Source organism: Narcine bancroftii, chromosome 3 (assembly GCF_036971445.1).
Source record: "Narcine bancroftii isolate sNarBan1 chromosome 3, sNarBan1.hap1, whole genome shotgun sequence".
NCBI lineage: Eukaryota > Metazoa > Chordata > Chondrichthyes > Torpediniformes > Narcinidae > Narcine > Narcine bancroftii.
In genome coordinates, this window is record NC_091471.1 from 373,061,051 (window position 1) to 373,080,109 (window position 19,059).

Consider the following 19,059-nt stretch of genomic DNA (forward strand, 5'->3'; position numbering starts at 1 on the left):
CTGCCTCAGATTCCCCGGCTCTGATTCCCTGCCTCAGATTCCCTGCCTCAGATTCCCTGCCTCCGATTTCCCGCCTCTGATTCCCCGCCCATGATTCCCCGCCTCTGATTCCCAGCCTCTGAATCCCCACCTCTGAATCCCCGCCTCTGATTCCCCACCTCTGTTTCCCCGCCTCTGATTCCCCGCCTCTGAATCCCTGCCTCAGATTCCCTACCTCAGATTCCCTGCCTCAGATTCCCTGCCTCAGATTCCCTGCCTCAGATTCACTGCCTCAGATCCCTGCCTCCGATTCCCCACCTCTGATTCCACCCCCCTTATTCCCCGCCTCTTATTCCCCGCCTCTGATTCCCAGCCTCTGAATTCCCGCCTATGATTCCCCGCCTCTGATTCCCAGCCTCTGAATCCCCACCTCTGAATCCCCGCCTCTGATTCCCTGCCTCTGATTCCCTGCCTCTGATTCCCCGCCTCTGATTCCCCGCCTCTTATTCCCCTCCTCATATTCCCTGCCTCAGATTCCCCGGCTCTGATTCCCTGCCTCAGATTCCCTGCCTGTGATTCCCTGCCTCTGATTCCCTGCCTCTGATCCCGGACCTCTGATTCCACGCCTCTCTTTCCATGTCTCTGATTCCCTGCCTCTGATACCCTGCCTCTCATTCCCTGCCTCTATTTCCGTGCATCATTCTCTGCATCTTGTTTCCCACATCTCATTTCCCCCCTCTGATAACCCGCCTCTGATTCCATGCCAGTGATTCCCTGCCTCAGATTCCCCGCCTCGATTCCCTGACTCAGATTCCCCGCCTCAGATTCCCCGCCTCAGATTCCCTGCCTCAGATTCCCTGCCTCAGATTCCCTGCCTCAGATTCCCTGCCTCAGATTCCCTTCATCTGAATCCCTTCATTTGATTCCCTGCATCTGATTCCCCGCCTCTGATTCCCCGCCTCTGATTCCCTGCCTCTGATTCCTCACCTCTGATTCCCTGCCTCAGATTCCCTGGCTCAGATTCCCTGCTTCAGGTTCCCTGCCTCAGATTCCCTGCCTCTGATTCCCCGCATCTGATTCACCGCCTCTGATTCCCCACCTCTGATTCCCGCCTCTGATTCCCTGCCTCTGATTCCCGACTCTGAATCCCCGCCTCTGATTCCTCGCCTCTGATTCCCTGCCTCAGATTCCCCGGCTCTGATTCCCTGCCTCAGATTCCCTGCCTCAGATTCCCTGCCTCCGATTTCCCGCCTCTGATTCCCCGCCCATGATTCCCCGCCTCTGATTCCCAGCCTCTGAATCCCCACCTCTGAATCCCCGCCTCTGATTCCCCGCCTCTGTTTCCCCGCCTCTGATTCCCCGCCTCTGAATCCCTGCCTCAGATTCCCTACCTCAGATTCCCTGCCTCAGATTCCCTGCCTCAGATTCCCTGCCTCAGATTCACTGCCTCAGATCCCTGCCTCCGATTCCCCACCTCTGATTCCACCCCCCTTATTCCCCGCCTCTTATTCCCCGCCTCTGATTCCCAGCCTCTGAATTCCCGCCTATGATTCCCCGCCTCTGATTCCCAGCCTCTGAATCCCCACCTCTGAATCGCCGCCTCTGATTCCCTGCCTCTGATTCCCTGCCTCTGATTCCCCGCCTCTGATTCCCCGCCTCTTATTCCCCTCCTCATATTCCCTGCCTCAGATTCCCCGGCTCTGATTCCCTGCCTCAGATTCCCTGCCTGTGATTCCCTGCCTCTGATTCCCTGCCTCTGATCCCGGGCCTCTGATTCCACGCCTCTCTTTCCATGTCTCTGATTCCCTGCCTCTGATACCCTGCCTCTCATTCCCTGCCTCTATTTCCGTGCATCATTCTCTGCATCTTGTTTCCCACATCTCATTTCCCCCCTCTGATAACCCGCCTCTGATTCCATGCCAGTGATTCCCTGCCTCAGATTCCCCGCCTCGATTCCCTGACTCAGATTCCCCGCCTCAGATTCCCCGCCTCAGATTCCCTGCCTCAGATTCCCTGCCTCAGATTCCCTGCCTCAGATTCCCTGCCTCAGATTCCCTTCATCTGAATCCCTTCATTTGATTCCCTGCATCTGATTCCCCGCCTCTGATTCCCCGCCTCTGATTCCCTGCCTCTGATTCCTCACCTCTGATTCCCTGCCTCAGATTCCCTGGCTCAGATTCCCTGCTTCAGGTTCCCTGCCTCAGATTCCCTGCCTCTGATTCCCCGCATCTGATTCACCGCCTCTGATTCCCCACCTCTGATTCCCGCCTCTGATTCCCTGCCTCTGATTCCCGACTCTGAATCCCCGCCTCTGATTCCTCGCCTCTGATTCCCTGCCTCAGATTCCCCGGCTCTGATTCCCTGCCTCAGATTCCCTGCCTCAGATTCCCTGCCTCCGATTTCCCGCCTCTGATTCCCCGCCCATGATTCCCCGCCTCTGATTCCCAGCCTCTGAATCCCCACCTCTGAATCCCCGCCTCTGATTCCCCGCCTCTGTTTCCCCGCCTCTGATTCCCCGCCTCTGAATCCCTGCCTCAGATTCCCTACCTCAGATTCCCTGCCTCAGATTCCCTGCCTCAGATTCCCTGCCTCAGATTCACTGCCTCAGATCCCTGCCTCCGATTCCCCACCTCTGATTCCACCCCCCTTATTCCCCGCCTCTTATTCCCCGCCTCTGATTCCCAGCCTCTGAATTCCCGCCTATGATTCCCCGCCTCTGATTCCCAGCCTCTGAATCCCCACCTCTGAATCCCCGCCTCTGATTCCCTGCCTCTGATTCCCTGCCTCTGATTCCCCGCCTCTGATTCCCCGCCTCTTATTCCCCTCCTCATATTCCCTGCCTCAGATTCCCCGGCTCTGATTCCCTGCCTCAGATTCCCTGCCTCAAATTCCCTGCCTCTGATTCCCCGCATCTGATTCCCCGCCTCTGATTCCCCGCCTCGGATTCCTCGCATCTGATTCCCCGCCTCTGATTCCCCACCTCTGATTCCACGCCTCTGATTCCCCGCCTCTGATTTCCCGCCTCAGATTCCCCAGCTCCGATTCCCTGCCTCAGATTCCCTGCCTCAGATTCCCAGCGTCCGATCCCCGCCTCTGATTCCTCGCCTCTGATTCCCCGCCTCTGATTCCCCGCCTCTGATTCCCCGCCTCTGAATCCCCGCCTCTGATTCCCCGCCTCTGTTTCCCCGCCTCGGATTCCCCGCCTCTGATTCCCCGCCTCTGATTCCCTGCCTCTGATTACCCGCCTCCCTTTCCGCGCAACTTTCCCGGCCTCCGTTTCCCCACTTCTCTTTCCCCGCCTCAGATTCCACGCCTCTTATTCCTCGCCTCTGATTCCCCACCTTTCATTCCCCGCCTCTCTTTCCCTGCCCCTATTTCCGCGCCTCTTTCTCTGCCTCTCTTTCCCCACATCTCTTTTCCTCCCACTGATTCCCCGCCTCTGATTCCCCTCCTCTGATTCCCCGCCTCTGATTCCCCGCCTCTGATTCCCCGCCTCTGATTCCCCGCCTCTGATTCCCCTCCTCTGATTCCCTGCCTCTGATTCCCTGCCTCTGATTCCCTGCCTCTGATTCCACGCCTCTGATTCCCTGACTGTGATTCCCTGCCTCTGATTCCCTGCCTCTGATCCCGGGCCTCTGATTCCACGCCTCTCTTTCCATGTCTCTGATTCCCTGCCTCTGATACCCTGCCTCTCATTCCCTGCCTCTATTTCCGTGCATCATTCTCTGCATCTTGTTTCCCACATCTCATTTCCCCCCTCTGATAACCCGCCTCTGATTCCATGCCAGTGATTCCCTGCCTCAGATTCCCCGCCTCGATTCCCTGACTCAGATTCCCCGCCTCAGATTCCCCGCCTCAGATTCCCTGCCTCAGATTCCCTGCCTCAGATTCCCTGCCTCAGATTCCCTGCCTCAGATTCCCTTCATCTGAATCCCTTCATTTGATTCCCTGCATCTGATTCCCCGCCTCTGATTCCCCGCCTCTGATTCCCTGCCTCTGATTCCTCACCTCTGATTCCCTGCCTCAGATTCCCTGGCTCAGATTCCCTGCTTCAGGTTCCCTGCCTCAGATTCCCTGCCTCTGATTCCCCGCATCTGATTCACCGCCTCTGATTCCCCGCCTCTGATTCCCGCCTCTGATTCCCTGCCTCTGATTCCCGACTCTGAATCCCCGCCTCTGATTCCTCGCCTCTGATTCCCTGCCTCAGATTCCCCGGCTCTGATTCCCTGCCTCAGATTCCCTGCCTCAGATTCCCTGCCTCCGATTTCCCGCCTCTGATTCCCCGCCCATGATTCCCCGCCTCTCATTCCCAGCCTCTGAATCCCCACCTCTGAATCCCCGCCTCTGATTCCCCGCCTCTGTTTCCCCGCCTCTGATTCCCCGCCTCTGAATCCCTGCCTCAGATTCCCTACCTCAGATTCCCTGCCTCAGATTCCCTGCCTCAGATTCCCTGCCTCAGATTCACTGCCTCAGATCCCTGCCTCCGATTCCCCACCTCTGATTCCACCCCCCTTATTCCCCGCCTCTTATTCCCCGCCTCTGATTCCCAGCCTCTGAATCCCCGCCTATGATTCCCCGCCTCTGATTCCCAGCCTCTGAATCCCCACCTCAGAATCCCCGCCTCTGATTCCCCGCCTCTGTTTCCCCGCCTCTGATTCCCCGCCTCTGAATCCCTGCCTCAGATTCCCTGACTCAGATTCCCTGCCTCAGATTCCCTGCCTCAGATTCCCTGCCTCAGATTCCCTGCCTCAGATCCCTGCCTCCGATTCCCCGCCTCTGATTCCCCGCCTCTTATTCCCCGCCTCTGATTCCCTGCCTCTGAATCCCCGCCTCTGAATCCCCGCCTCTGATTCCCCTGCTCTGTTTCCCCGCCTCTGATTCCCCGCCTCTGCTTCCCTGCCTCTGATTCCATGCCTCTGATTCCCCGCCTCTGATTCCCCACCTCTGATTGCCTGCCACTGATTGCCCGCCTCTGATTCCCCGCCTCTGATTCCCCACCTCTGTCTCGACGCCTCTCTTTCGCCTCCACTCTTTCCCCTCCACACTTTCCGTGCCTGTCTTTCCCTCCCTCAATTTCAACAACACTGTTTGATCTGTTTTGTGTACCTCATTTTAAACACACAAGTTCCAACCACTATGTTTTGCCCGCCTCTTTCCCCGCCTCAATTTATCCACCTATGTATACCTGCCTCTGTTTACCCGCCTGTTTCCCCTCCTCTGATTCCCCACCTTTCATTCCCCGCCTCTCTTTCCCAGCCTCTATTTCCGCGCCTCTTTCTCTGACTCTCTTTCCCCACATCTCTTTTCCTCCCCCTGATTCCCCGCCTCTGATTCCCCCCCTCTGATTCCCTGCCTCAGATTCCCCGCCTCTGATTCCCTGCCTCAGATTCCCTGCCTCAGATTCCCTGCCTCTGATTCCCCGCCTCTGATTCCCCGCCTCTTATTCCCCGCCTCTGATTCCCCGCCTCTGATTCCCCACCTCTGATTCCCTGCCTCAGATTCCCCGGCTCTGATTCCCTGCATCAGATTCCCTGCCTCAGATTCCCTGCCTCTGATTCCCCGCCTCTGATTGCCTGCCTCTGATTCCCCGCCTCTGATTCCCTGCCTCAGATTCCCTGCCTCAGATTCCCTGCCTCAGATTCCCTGCCTCTGATTCCCCGCCTTTGATTCCCCAGCTCTTATTCCCCGCCTCTGATTCCCCACCTCTGATTCCGCGCCTCTGATTCCCTGCCTCTCTTTCCCCGCCTCTGATTCCCCGCCTCTGATTCCCCGCCTCAGATTCCCCGGCTCTGATTCCCTGCCTGGGATTCCCTGCCTCAGATACCCCGCCTCAGATTCCCCGCCTCAGATTCCCCGCCTCAGATTCCCCGCCTCAGATTCCCCGCCTCAGATTCCCCGCCTCAGATTCCCCGCCTCAGATTCCCCTCCTCAGATTCCCCGCCTCAGATTCCCCGCCTCAGATTCCCCGCCTCAGATTCCCCGCCTCAGATTCCCCGCCTCAGATTCCCCGCCTCAGATTCCCCGCCTCAGATTCCCTGCCTCAGATTCCCTGCCTCTGATTCCCTGCCTCTGATTCCCTGCCTCTGATTCCCTGCCTCTGATTCCCTGCCTCTGATTCCCTGCCTCTCATTCCCTGCCTCTCATTCCCTGCCTCTGATTCCGCATCTCTGATTCCACGCCTCTCTTTCCGTGTCTCTGATTCCCCGCCTCTGATTCCCTGCCTCTGATACCCTGCCTCTCTTTGCCTGCCTCTATTTCGGTGCCTCATTCTCTGCATCTAGTTTCCCACATCTCATTTGCCCCCACTGATAACCCGCCTCTGATTCCATGCCTCTGATTCCCAGCCTCTGATTCCCCGCCTCTGATTCCCCGCCTCTGATTCCCTGCCTCAGATTCCCTGCCTCAGATTCCTTTCCTCAGATTCCCTGCCTCTGATTCCCCGCCTCTGATTCCCCACCTCTTATTCCCCGCCTCTGATTCCCCGCCTCTGATTCCCCGCCTCTGATTCCCTGCCTCTGTTTCCCCGCCTCTGATTCCCCGCGTCTGATTCCCCGCCTCAGATTCCCCGCCTCTGATTCCCCGCCTCTGATTCCCTGCCTCAGATTCCCTTCATCTGATTCCCTTCATCTGATTCCCTGCCTCTGATTCTCTGCCTCTGATACCCTGCCTCTGTTTCCCCACCTCTGCTTCCCCGCCTCAGATTCCCTGCCTCAGATTCCCTGCCTCAGATTCCCTGCCTCTGATTCCCTGCCTCAGATTCCCTGCCTCAGATTCCCTGCCTCAGATTCCCTGCCTCTGATTGCCTGCCTCTGATTCCCTGCCTCTGATTCCCTGCCTCTGATTGCCTGCCTCTGATTCCCTGCCTCTGATTCCCTGCCTCTGATTCCCTGCCTCTGATTCCGCACCTCTGATTCCACGCCTCTCTTTCATTGTCTCTGATTCCCCGCCTCTGATTCCCTGCCTCTGATTCCGCACCTCTGATTCCACGCCTCTCTTTCATTGTCTCTGATTCCCCGCCTCTGATTCCCTGCCTCTGATACCCTGCCTCCTTTTGCCTGCCTCTATTTCCGTGCCTCTTTCTCTGCATCTATTTTCCCACATCTCATTTGCCCCCTCTGATAACCCGCCTCTGATTCCATGCCTCTGATTCACTGCCTCAGATTCCCTGCCTCAGGTACCCCGACACAGATTTACCACGTCATATACCCCGCCTCAGATTCCCTGCCTCAGATTCCCTGCCTCAGATTCCCTGCCTCAGATTCCCTGCCTCAGATACCCTGCCTCCGATTCCCCGCCTCTGATTCCCCGCCTCTGATTCCCCGCCTCTGATTCCCAGCCTCTGAATCCCCGCCTCTGAATCCCCGCCTCTGATTCCCCGCCTCTGTTTCCCCGCCTCTGATTCCCCGCCTCTGATTACCCGCCTCTGATTCCAAGCCTCTGATTCCCCGCCTCTGATTCCAGGCCTCTTATTCCCCGCCTCTGATTCCCCACCTCTGATTGCCTGCCACTGATTGCCCGCCTCTGATTCCCTGCCTCTGATTCCCCGCCTCTGATTCCCTGCCTCTGATTCCATGCCTCTGATTCCCCGACTCTGATTCCCCACCTCTGATTGCCTGCCACTGATTGCCCGCCTCTGATACCCCGCCTCTGATTCCCCACCTCTGTCTCGACGCCTCTCTTTCGCCTCCACTCTTTCCCCTCCACACTTTCCGTGCCTGTCTTTCCCTCCCTCAATTTCAACAACACTGTTTGATCTGTTTTGTGTACCTCATTTTAAACACACGTTCCAACCACTATGTTTTGCCCGCCTCTTTCCCCGCCTCAATTTATCCACCTATGTTTACCTGCCTCTGTTTACCCGCCTGTTTCCCCTCCTCTGATTCCCCACCTTTCATTCCCCGCCTCTCTTTCCCTGCCTCTATTTCCGCGCCTCTTTCTCTGACTCTCTTTCCCCACATCTCTTTTCCTCCCCCTGATTCCCTGCCTCTGATTCCCCGCCTCTGATTCCCTGCCTCTGATTCCCCGCCTCTGATTCCCTGCCTCAGATTCCCTGCCTCAGATTCCCTGCCTCAGATTCCCTGCCTCTGATTCCCCGCCTCTGATTCCCCGCCTCTTATTCCCCGCCTCTGAATCCCCGCCTCTGATTCCCCACCTCTGATTCCCTGCCTCAGATTCCCCGGCGCTGATTCCCTGCATCAGATTCCCTGCCTCAGATTCCCTGCCTCTGACTCCCCGCCTCTGATTGCCTGCCTCTGATTCCCCGCCTCTGATTCCCTGCCTCAGATTCCCTGCCTCAGATTCCCTGCCTCAGATTCCCTGCCTCTGATTCCCCGCCTTTGATTCCCCAGCTCTTATTACCCGCCTCTGATTCCCCACCTCTGATTCCGCGCCTCTGATTCCCTGCCTCTCTTTCCCCGCATCTGATTCCCCGCCTCTGATTCCCTGCCTCAGATTCCCCGGCTCTGATTCCCTGCCTGAGATTCCCTGCCTCAGATACCCCGCCTCAGATTCCCCGCCTCAGATTCCCCGCCTCAGATTCCCCGCCTCAGATTCCCCGCCTCAGATTCCCCGCCTCAGATTCCCCGCCTCAGATTCCCCTCCTCAGATTCCCCGCCTCAGATTCCCCGCCTCAGATTCCCCGCCTCAGATTCCCCGCCTCAGATTCCCCGCCTCAGATTCCCCGCCTCAGATTCCCCGCCTCAGATTCCCTGCCTCAGATTCCCTGCCTCTGATTCCCTGCCTCTGATTCCCTGCCTCTGATTCCCTGCCTCTGATTCCCTGCCTCAGATTCCTTTCCTCAGATTCCCTGCCTCTGTTTCCCCGCCTCTGATTCCCCACGTCTGATTCCCCACCTCAGATTCCCCGCCTCTGATTCCCTGCCTGAGATTCCATTCCTCAGATTCCCCGCCTCAGATTCCCTGCCTCAGATTCCTTTCCTCAGATTCCCTGCCTCTGTTTCCCCGCCTCTGATTCCCCACGTCTGATTCCCCACCTCAGATTCCCCGCCTCTGATTCCCTGCCTGAGATTCCATTCCTCAGATTCCCCGCCTCAGATTCCCTGCCTCAGATTCCCCGCCTCAGATTCCCCACCTCAGATTCCCTGCCTCAGATTCCCCGCCTCAGATTCCCCTCCTCAGTTTCTCCGCCTCAGATTCCCCGCCTCAGATTCCATGCCTCAGATTCCCTGCCTCAGATTCCCTGCCTCTGATTCCCTGCCTCTGATTCCCTGCCTCTAATTCCCCGCCTCAGATTCCCTGCCTCTCTTTCCCTGCCTCTGATTCAGCACCTCTGATTCCACGCCTCTCTTTCCGTGTCTCTGATTCCCCGCCTCTGATTCCCCGCCTCTGATACCCTGCCTCTCTTTGCCTGTCTCTATTTCTGTGCCTCATTCTCTGCATCTAGTTTCCCACATCTCATTTGCCCCCACTGATAACCCGCCTCTGATTCCATGCCTCTGATTCCCCGCCTCTGATTCCCCGCCTCTGATTCCCCGCCTCTGATTCCCTGCCTCAGATTCCCTGCCTCAGATTCCTTGCCTCAGATTCCCTGCCTCTGATTCCCCGCCTCTGATTCCCCACCTCTTATTCCCCGCCTCTGATTCCCCGCCTCTGATTCCCCGCCTCGGATTCCCTGCCTCTGTTTCCCCGCCTCTGATTCCCCGCGTCTGATTCCCCGCCTCAGATTCCCCGGCTCTGATTCCCTGCCTGAGATTCCATGCCTCAGAATCCCCGCCTCAGATTCCCTGCCTCAGATTCCCCGCCTCAGATTCCCCGCCTCAGATTCCCTGCCTCAGATTCCCTGCCTCAGATTCCCCGCATCAGATTCCCTGCCTCAGATTCCCTGCCCCAGATTCCCTTCATCTGATTCCCTTCATCTGATTCCCTGCCTCTGATTCTCTGCCTCTGATACCCTGCCTCTGTTTCCCCACCTCTGCTTCCCCGCCTCAGATTCCCTGCCTCATATTCCCTGCCTCAGATTCCCTGCCTCTGATTCCCTGCCTCAGATTCCCTGCCTCAGATTCCCTGCCTCAGATTCCCTGCCTCTGATTGCCTGCCTCTGATTCCCTGCCTCTGATTCCCTGCCTCTGATTGCCTGCCTCTGATTCCCTGCCTCTGATTCCCTGCCTCTGATTCCCTGCCTCTGATTCCGCACCTCTGATTCCACGCCTGTCTTTCATTGTCTCTGATTCCCCGCCTCTGATTCCCTGCCTCTGATTCTGCACCTCTGATTCCACGCCTCTCTTTCATTGTCTCTGATTCCCCACCTCTGATTCCCTGCCTCTGATACCCTGCCTCCTTTTGCCTGCCTCTATTTCCGTGCCTCTTTCTCTGCATCTATTTTCCCACATCTCATTTGCCCCCTCTGATAACCCGCCTCTGATTCCATGCCTCTGATTCACTGCCTCAGATTCCCTGCCTCAGGTACCCCGACACAGATTTACCACGTCATATTCCCCGCCTCAGATTCCCTGCCTCAGATTCCCTGCCTCAGATTCCCTGCCTCAGATTCCCTGCCTCAGATTCCCTGCCTCCGATTCCCCGCCTCTGATTCCCCGCCTCTGATTCCCCGACTCTGATTCCCAGCCTCTGAATCCCCGCCTCTGAATCCCCGCCTCTGATTCCCCGCCTGTTTCCCCGCCTCTGATTCCCCGCCTCTGATTACCCGCCTCTGATTCCAAGTCTCTGATTCCCCGCCTCTGATTCCAGGCCTCTTATTCCCCGCCTCTGATTCCCCACCTCTGATTGCCTGCCACTGATTGCCCGCCTCTGATTCCCCGCCTCTGATTCCCCACCTCTGTCTGTATGCCTCTCTTTCGCCTCCGCTTTTTCCCCTACACTCTTTCCGCGCCTCTCTTTCCCTCCCTCAATTTCAACAACTCTGTTTGATCTGTTCTGTGTACCTCATTTTCAACACACAAGTTCCAACCACTATGTTTCACCCATCACTTTCCCCGCCTCTATTTTTCCGCCTATGTTTACCCACCTCTGTTTATTCACCTGTTTCACCGCCTCTGATTCCCCGCCTCCGATTCCCCACCTCTGTCTCGACGCCTCTCTTTCGCCTCCACTCTTTCCCCTCCACTCTTTCCGTGCCTGTCTTTCCCTCCCTCAATTTCAACAACACTGTTTGATCTGTTTTGTGTACCTCATTTTAAACACACAAGTTCCAACCACTATGTTTTGCCCGCCTCTTTCCCCGCCTCTATTTATCCACCTAAGTTTAACTGCCTCTGTTTACCCGCCTGTTTCCCCGCCTCTGATTCCCCACCTTTCATTCCCCGCCTCTCTTTCCCTGCCTCTATTTCCGCGCCTCTTTCTCTGCCTCTCTTTCCCCACATCTCTTTTCCTCCCGCTGATTCCCCGCCTCTGATTCCCCGCCTCTGATTCCCTGCCTCTGATTCCCCGCATCTGATTCCCTGCCTCAGATTCCCTGCCTCAGATTCCCTGCCTCAGATTCCCTGCCTCTGATTCCCCACCTCTGATTCCCCGCCTCTTATTCCCCGCCTCTGATTCCCCGCCTCAGATTCCTTGCCTCAGATTCCCCGCCTCAGATTCCCCGCCTCAGATTCCCCGGCTCTGATTCCCCACCTCTGATTCCCCGCCTCTTATTCCCCGCCTCTGATTCCCCGCCTCAGATTCCCCGCCTCAGATTCCCCGCCTCAGATTCCCCGCCTCAGATTCCCCGGCTCTGATTCCCTGCCTGAGATTCCATGCCTCAGAATCCCCGCCTCAGATTCCCTGCCTCAGATTCCCCGCCTCAGATTCCCCGCCTCAGATTCCCCGGCTCTGATTCCCTGCCTGAGATTCCATGCCTCAGAATCCCCGCCTCAGATTCCCTGCCTCAGATTCCCCGCCTCAGATTCCCTGCCTCTGTTTCCCCGCCTCTGATTCTCCGCCTCTGATTCCCCGCCTCAGATTCCCCGGCTCTGATTCCCTGCCTGAGATTCCCTGCCTCAAATACCCCGCCTCAGATTCCCCGCCTCAGATTCCCCGCCTCAGATTCCCCGCCTCAGATTCCCCGCCTCAGATTCCCCGCCTCAGATTCCCCGCCTCAGATTCCCCGCCTCAGATTCCCCGCCTCAGATTCCCCGCCTCAGATTCTCCGCCTCAGATTCCCCGCCTCAGATTCCCCGCCTCAGATTCCCCGCCTCAGATTCCCTGCCTCAGATTCCCTGCCTCTGATGCCTGCCTCTGATTCCCTGCCTCTGATTCCCTGCCTCTGATTCCCTGCCTCTTATTCCCTGCCTCTGATTCCCTGCCTCTGATTCCCTGCCTCTGATTCCGAGCCTCTGATTCCACGCCTCTCTTTCCGTATCTCTGATTCCCCGCCTCTGATTCCCTGCCTCTGATACCCTGCCTCACTTTGCCTGCCTCTATTTCGGTGCCTCTTTCTCTGCATCTAGTTTCCCACATCTCATTTGCCCCCTCTGATAACCCGCCTCTGATTCCATGCCTCTGATTCCCCGCCTCTGATTCCCCGCCTCTGATTCCCTGCCTGTGATTCCCCGCCTCTGATTCCCTGCCTCAGATTCCCTGCCTCAGATTCCCTGCCTCAGATTCCCTGCCTCAGATTCCCTGCCTCTGATTCCCCGCCTCTGATTCCCCGCCTCTTATTCCCCGCCTCTGATTCCCCGCCTCTGATTCCCCGCCTCTGATTCCCTGCCTCTGTTTCCCCACCTCTGATTCCCCGCCTCTGATTCCCCGCATCAGATTTCCCGGTTCTAATTCCCTGCCTGAGATTCCCTGCCTGAGATTCCCCGCCTCAGATTCCCCGCCTCATATTCCCCGCCTCAGATTCCCCATCTCAGATTCCCTGCCTCAGATTCCCTGCCTCAGATTCCCTGCCTCTGATTGCCTTCCTCTGATTCCCTGCCTCTGATTCCCTGCCTCTGATTCCCTGCCTCTCATTCCCTGCCTCTCATTCCCTGCCTCTCATTCCCTGCCTCTGATTCCGCACCTCTGATTCCACGCCTCTCTTTCCGTGTCTCTGATTCTCCGCCTCTGATTCCTTGCCTCTGATCCCCTGCCTCTCTTTGCCTGCCTCTATTTCGGTGGCTCTTTCTCTGCATCTAGTTTCCCACATCTCATTTGCCCCCACTGATAACCCGCCTCTGATTCCATGCCTCTGATTCCCCGCCTCTGATTCCCCGCCTCTGATTCCCCGCCTCTGATTCCCTGCCTCAGATTCCCTGCCTCAGATTCCTTGCCTCAGATTCCCTGCCTCTGATTCCCCGCCTCTGATTCCCCACCTCTTATTCCCCGCCTCTGATTCCCCGCCTCTGATTCCCTGCCTCTCATTCCCTGCCTCTGATTCCGCTCCTCAGATTCCACGCCTCTCTTTCCGTGTCTCTGATTCCCCGCCTCTGATTCCCTGCCTCTGATCCCCTGCCTCTCTTTTCCTGCCTCTATTTCCGTGCCTCTTTCTCTGCATCTAGTTTCCCACATCTCATTTGCCCCCTCTGATAACTCGCCTCTGATTCCATGCCTCTGATTCACTGCCTCAGATTCCCTGCCTCAGATACCCCGACTCAGATTTACCACCTCAGATTCCCCGCCTCAGATTCCCTGCCTCAGATTCCCTGCCTCAGATTCCCTGCCTCAGATACCCTGCCTCAGATTCCCTGCCTCCGATTCCCCGCCTCTGATTCCCCGCCTCTGATTCCCCGCCTCTGATTCTCAGCCTCTGAATCCCCGCCTCTGAATCCCCGCCTCTGATTCCCCGCCTCTGATTCCCCGCCTCTGATTCCCCGCCTCTGATTCCCTGCCTCTCATTCCCTGCCTCTGATTCCGAGCCTCTGATTCCACGCCTCTCTTTCCGTATCTCTGATTCCCCGCCTCTGATTCCCTGCCTCTGATACCTTGCCTCTCTTTGCCTGCCTCTATTTCGGTGCCACTTTCTCTGCATCTAGTTTCCCACATCTCATTTGCCCCCTCTGATTACCCGCCTCTGATTCCATGCCTCTGAATCCCCGCCTCTGATTCCCCGCCTCTGATTCCCTGCCTCTGATTCCCCACCTCTGATTCCCTGCCTCAGATTCCCTGCCTCAGATTCCCTGCGTCCGATTCCCCGCCTCTGATTCCTCGCCTCTGATTCCCCGCCTCTGATTCCCCGCCTCTGAATCCCAGCCTCTGAATCCCCGCCTCTGATTCCCCGCCTCTGTTTCCCCGCCTCGGATTCCCCGCCTCTGATTCCCCGCCTCTGATTCCCTGCCTCTGATTACCCGTCTCCCTTTCCGCGCAACTTTCCCGGCCTCCGTTTCCCCACTTCTCTTTCCCCGCCTCAGATTCCCTGCCTCAGATTCCCTGCCTCCGATTCCCCGCCTCTGATTCCCCGCCTATGATTCCCCGCCTCTGATTCCCAGCCTCTGAATCCCCACCTCTGAATCCCCGCCTCTGATTCCCCGCCTCTGTTTCCCCGCCTCTGATTCCCCGCCTCTGAATCCCTGCCTCAGATTCCCTGCCTCAGATTCCCTGCCTCAGATTCCCTGCCTCAGATTCCCTGCCTCAGATTCCCTGCCTCAGATCCCTGCCTCCGATTCCCCGCCTCTGATTCCCCGCCTCTTATTCCCCGCCTCTGATTCCCAGCCTCTGAATCCCCGCCTATGAATCCCCGCTTCTGATTCCCAGCCTCTGAATCCCCACCTCTGAATCCCCGCCTCAGATTCCATGCCTCTGATTCCCCGCCTCTGATTCCCCACCTCTGATTGCCTGCCACTGATTGCCCGCCTCTGATTCCCCGCCTCTGATTCCCCACCTCTGTCTCGACGCCTCTCTTTCGCCTCCACTCTTTCCCCTCCACACTTTCCGTGCCTGTCTTTCCCTCCCTAAATTTCAACAACACTGTTTGATCTGTTTTGTGTACCTCATTTTAAACACACAAGTTCCAACCACTATGTTTTGCCCGCCTCTTTCCCCGCCTCAATTTATCCACCTATGTTTATCTGCCTCTGTTTACCCGCCTGTTTCCCCTCCTCTGATTCCCCACCTTTCATTCCCCGCCTCTCTTTCCCTGCCTCTATTTCCGCGCCTCTTTCTCTGACTCTCTTTCCCCACATCTCTTTTCCTCCCCCTGATTCCCCGCCTCTGATTCCCCGCCTCTGATTCCCTGCCTCTGATTCCCCGCCTCTGATTCCCTGCCTCAGATTCCCTGCCTCAGATTCCCTGCCTCAGATTCCCTGCCTCTGATTCCCCGCCTCTGATTCCCCGCCTCTTATTCCCCGCCTCTGATTCCCCGCCTCTGATTCCCCACCTCTGATTCCCTGGCTCAGATTCCCCGGCTCTGATTCCCTGCATCAGATTCCCTGCCTCAGATTCCCTGCCTCTGATTCCCCGCCTCTGTTTGCCTGCCTCTGATTCCCCGCCTCTGATTCCCTGCCTCTGATTCCCCGCCTTTGATTCCCCAGCTCTTATTCCCCACCTCTGATTCCCCACCTCTGATTCCGCGCCTCTGATTCCCTGCTTCTCTTTCCCCGCCTCTGATTCCCCGCCTCTGATTCCCCGCCTTTGATTCCCCAGCTCTTATTCCCCACCTCTGATTCCCCACCTCTGATTCCCTGCCTCTGATTCCGCACCTCTGATTCCACGCCTCTCTTTCCGTGTCTCTGATTCCCCGCCTCTGATTCCCTGCCTCTGATCCCCTGCCTCTCTTTGCCTGCCTCTATTTCGGTGGCTCTTTCTCTGCATCTAGTTTCCCACATCTCATTTGCCCCCACTGATAACCCGCCTCTGATTCCATGCCTCTGATTCCCCGCCTCTGATTCCCCGCCTCTGATTCCCCGCCTCTGATTCCCTGCCTCAGATTCCCTGCCTCAGATTCCTTGCCTCAGATTCCCTGCCTCTGATTCCCCGCCTCTGATTCCCCACCTCTTATTCCCCGCCTCTGATTCCCCGCCTCTGATTCCCCGCCTCTGATTCCCTGCCTCTGATTCCCCGCCTCTGATTCCCCACCTCTTATTCCCCGCCTCTGATTCCCCGCCTCTGATTCCCCGCCTCTGATTCCCTGCCTCTCATTCCCTGCCTCTGATTCCGCACCTCAGATTCCACGCCTCTCTTTCCGTGTCTCTGATTCCCCGCCTCTGATTCCCCGCCTCTGATTCCCCGCCTCTGATTCCCTGCCTCTCATTCCCTGCCTCTGATTCCGAGCCTCTGATTCCACGCCTCTCTTTCCGTATCTCTGATTCCCCGCCTCTGATTCCCTGCCTCTGATACCTTGCCTCTCTTTGCCTGCCTCTATTTCGGTGCCACTTTCTCTGCATCTAGTTTCCCACATCTCATTTGCCCCCTCTGATTACCCGCCTCTGATTCCATGCCTCTGAATCCCCGCCTCTGATTCCCCGCCTCTGATTCCCTGCCTCTGATTCCCCACCTCTGATTCCCTGCCTCAGATTCCCTGCCTCAGATTCCCTGCGTCCGATTCCCCGCCTCTGATTCCTCGCCTCTGATTCCCCGCATCTGATTCCCCGCCTCTGAATCCCATCCTCTGAATCCCCGCCTCTGATTCCCCGCCTCTGTTTCCCCGCCTCGGATTCCCCGCCTCTGATTCCCCGCCTCTGATTCCCTGCCTCTGATTACCCGCCTCCCTTTCCGCGCAACTTTCCCGGCCTCCGTTTCCCCACTTCTCTTTCCCCGCCTCAGATTCCCTGCCTCAGATTCCCTGCCTCCGATTCCCCGCCTCTGATTCCCCGCCTATGATTCCCCGCCTCTGATTCCCAGCCTCTGAATCCCCACCTCTGAATCCCCGCCTCTGATTCCCCGCCTCTGTTTCCCCGCCTCTGATTCCCCGCCTCTGAATCCCTGCCTCAGATTCCCTGCCTCAGATTCCCTGCCTCAGATTCCCTGCCTCAGATTCCCTGCCTCAGATTCCCTGCCTCAGATCCCTGCCTCCGATTCCCCGCCTCTGATTCCCCTCCTCTTATTCCCCGCCTCTGATTCCCAGCCTCTGAAACCCCGCCTATGAATCCCCGCTTCTGATTCCCAGCCTCTGAATCCCCACCTCTGAATCCCCGCCTCAGATTCCATGCCTCTGATTCCCCGCCTCTGATTCCCCACCTCTGATTGCCTGCCACTGATTGCCCGCCTCTGATTCCCCGCCTCTGATTCCCCACCTCTGTCTCGACGCCTCTCTTTCGCCTCCACTCTTTCCCCTCCACACTTTCCGTGCCTGTCTTTCCCTCCCTCAATTTCAACAACACTGTTTGATCTGTTTTGTGTACCTCATTTTAAACACACAAGTTCCAACCACTATGTTTTGCCCGCCTCTTTCCCCGCCTCAATTTATCCACCTATGTTTACCTGCCTCTGTTTACCCGCCTGTTTCCCCTCCTCTGATTCCCCACCTTTCATTCCCCGCCTCTCTTTCCCTGCCTCTATTTCCGCGCCTCTTTCTCTGACTCTCTTTCCCCACATCTCTTTTCCTCCCCCTGATTCCCCGCCTCTGATTCCCCGCCTCTGATTCCCTGCCTCTGATTCCCCGCCTCTGATTCCCTGCCTCAGATTCCCTGCCTCAGATTCCCTGCCTCAGATTCCCTGCCTCTGATTCCCCGCCTCTGATTCCCCGCCTCTTATTCCCCGCCTCTGATTCCCCGCCTCTGATTCCCCACCTCTGATTCCCTGGCTCAGATTCCCCGGCTCTGATTCCCTGCATCAGATTCCCTGCCTCAGATTCCCTGCCTCTGATTCCCCGCCTCTGTTTGCCTGCCTCTGATTCCCCGCCTCTGATTCCCTGCCGCAGATTCCCTGCCTCAGATTCCCTGCCTCAGATTCCCTGCCTCTGATTCCCCGCCTTTGATTCCCCAGCTCTTATTCCCCACCTCTGATACCCCACCTCTGATTCCGCGCCTCTGATTCCCTGCTTCTCTTTCCCCGCCTCTGATTCCCCGCCTCTGATTCCCCGCCTTTGATTCCCCAGCTCTTATTCCCCACCTCTGATTCCCCACCTCTGATTCCCTGCCTCTGATTCCGCACCTCTGATTCCACGCCTCTCTTTCCGTGTCTCTGATTCCCCGCCTCTGATTCCCTGCCTCTGATACCCTGCCTCTCTTTGCCTGCCTCTATTTCGGTGCCTCATTCTCTGCATCTAGTTTCCCACATCTCATTTGCCCCCACTGATAACCCGCCTCAGATTCCATGCCTCTGATTCCCCGCCTCTGATTCCCCGCCTCTGATTCCCTGCCTCTGATTCCCTGCCTCAGATTCCCTGCCTCAGATTCCTAGCCTCAGATTCCCTGCCTCTGATTCCCCGCCTCTGATTCCCCACCTCTTATTCCCCGCCTCTGATTCCCCGCCTCTGATTCCCCGCCTCTGATTCCCTGCCTCTGTTTCCCCGCCTCTGATTCCCCGCGACTGATTCCCCGCCTCAGATTCCCCGGCTCTGATTCCCTGCCTGAGGTTCCATGCCTCAGAATCCCCACCTCAGATTCCCTGCCTCAGATTCCCCGCCTCAGATTCCCCGCCTCAGATTCCCCGCCTCAGATTCCCTGCCTCAGATTCCCCGCATCAGATTCCCTGCCTCAGATTCCCTGCCTCAGATTCCCTTCATCTGATTCCCTTCATCTGATTCCCTGCCTCTGATTCTCTGCCTCTGATACCCTGCCTCTGATTCCCCACCTCTGCTTCCCCGCCTCAGATTCCCTGCCTCAGATTCCCTGCCTCAGATTCCCTGCCTCTGATTCCCTGCCTCAGATTCCCTGCCTCAGATTCCCTGCCTCAGATTCCCTGCCTCTGATTGCCTGCCTCTGATTCCCTGCCTCTGATTCCCTGCCTCTGATTGCCTGGCTCTGATTCCCTGCCTCTGATTCCCTGCCTCTGATTCCCTGCCTCTGATTCCGCACCTCTGATTCCACGCCTCTCTTTCATTGTCTCTGATTCCCCGCCTCTGATTCCCTGCCTCTGATACCCTGCCTCCCTTTGCCTGCCTCTATTTCCGTGCCTCTTTCTCTGCATCTAGTTTCCCACATCTCGTTTGCCCCCTCTGATAACCCGCCTCTGATTCCATGCCTCTGATTCACTGCCTCAGATTCCCTGCCTCAGGTACCCCGAAACGGATTTACCACCTCAGATTCCCCACCTCAGATTCCCTGCC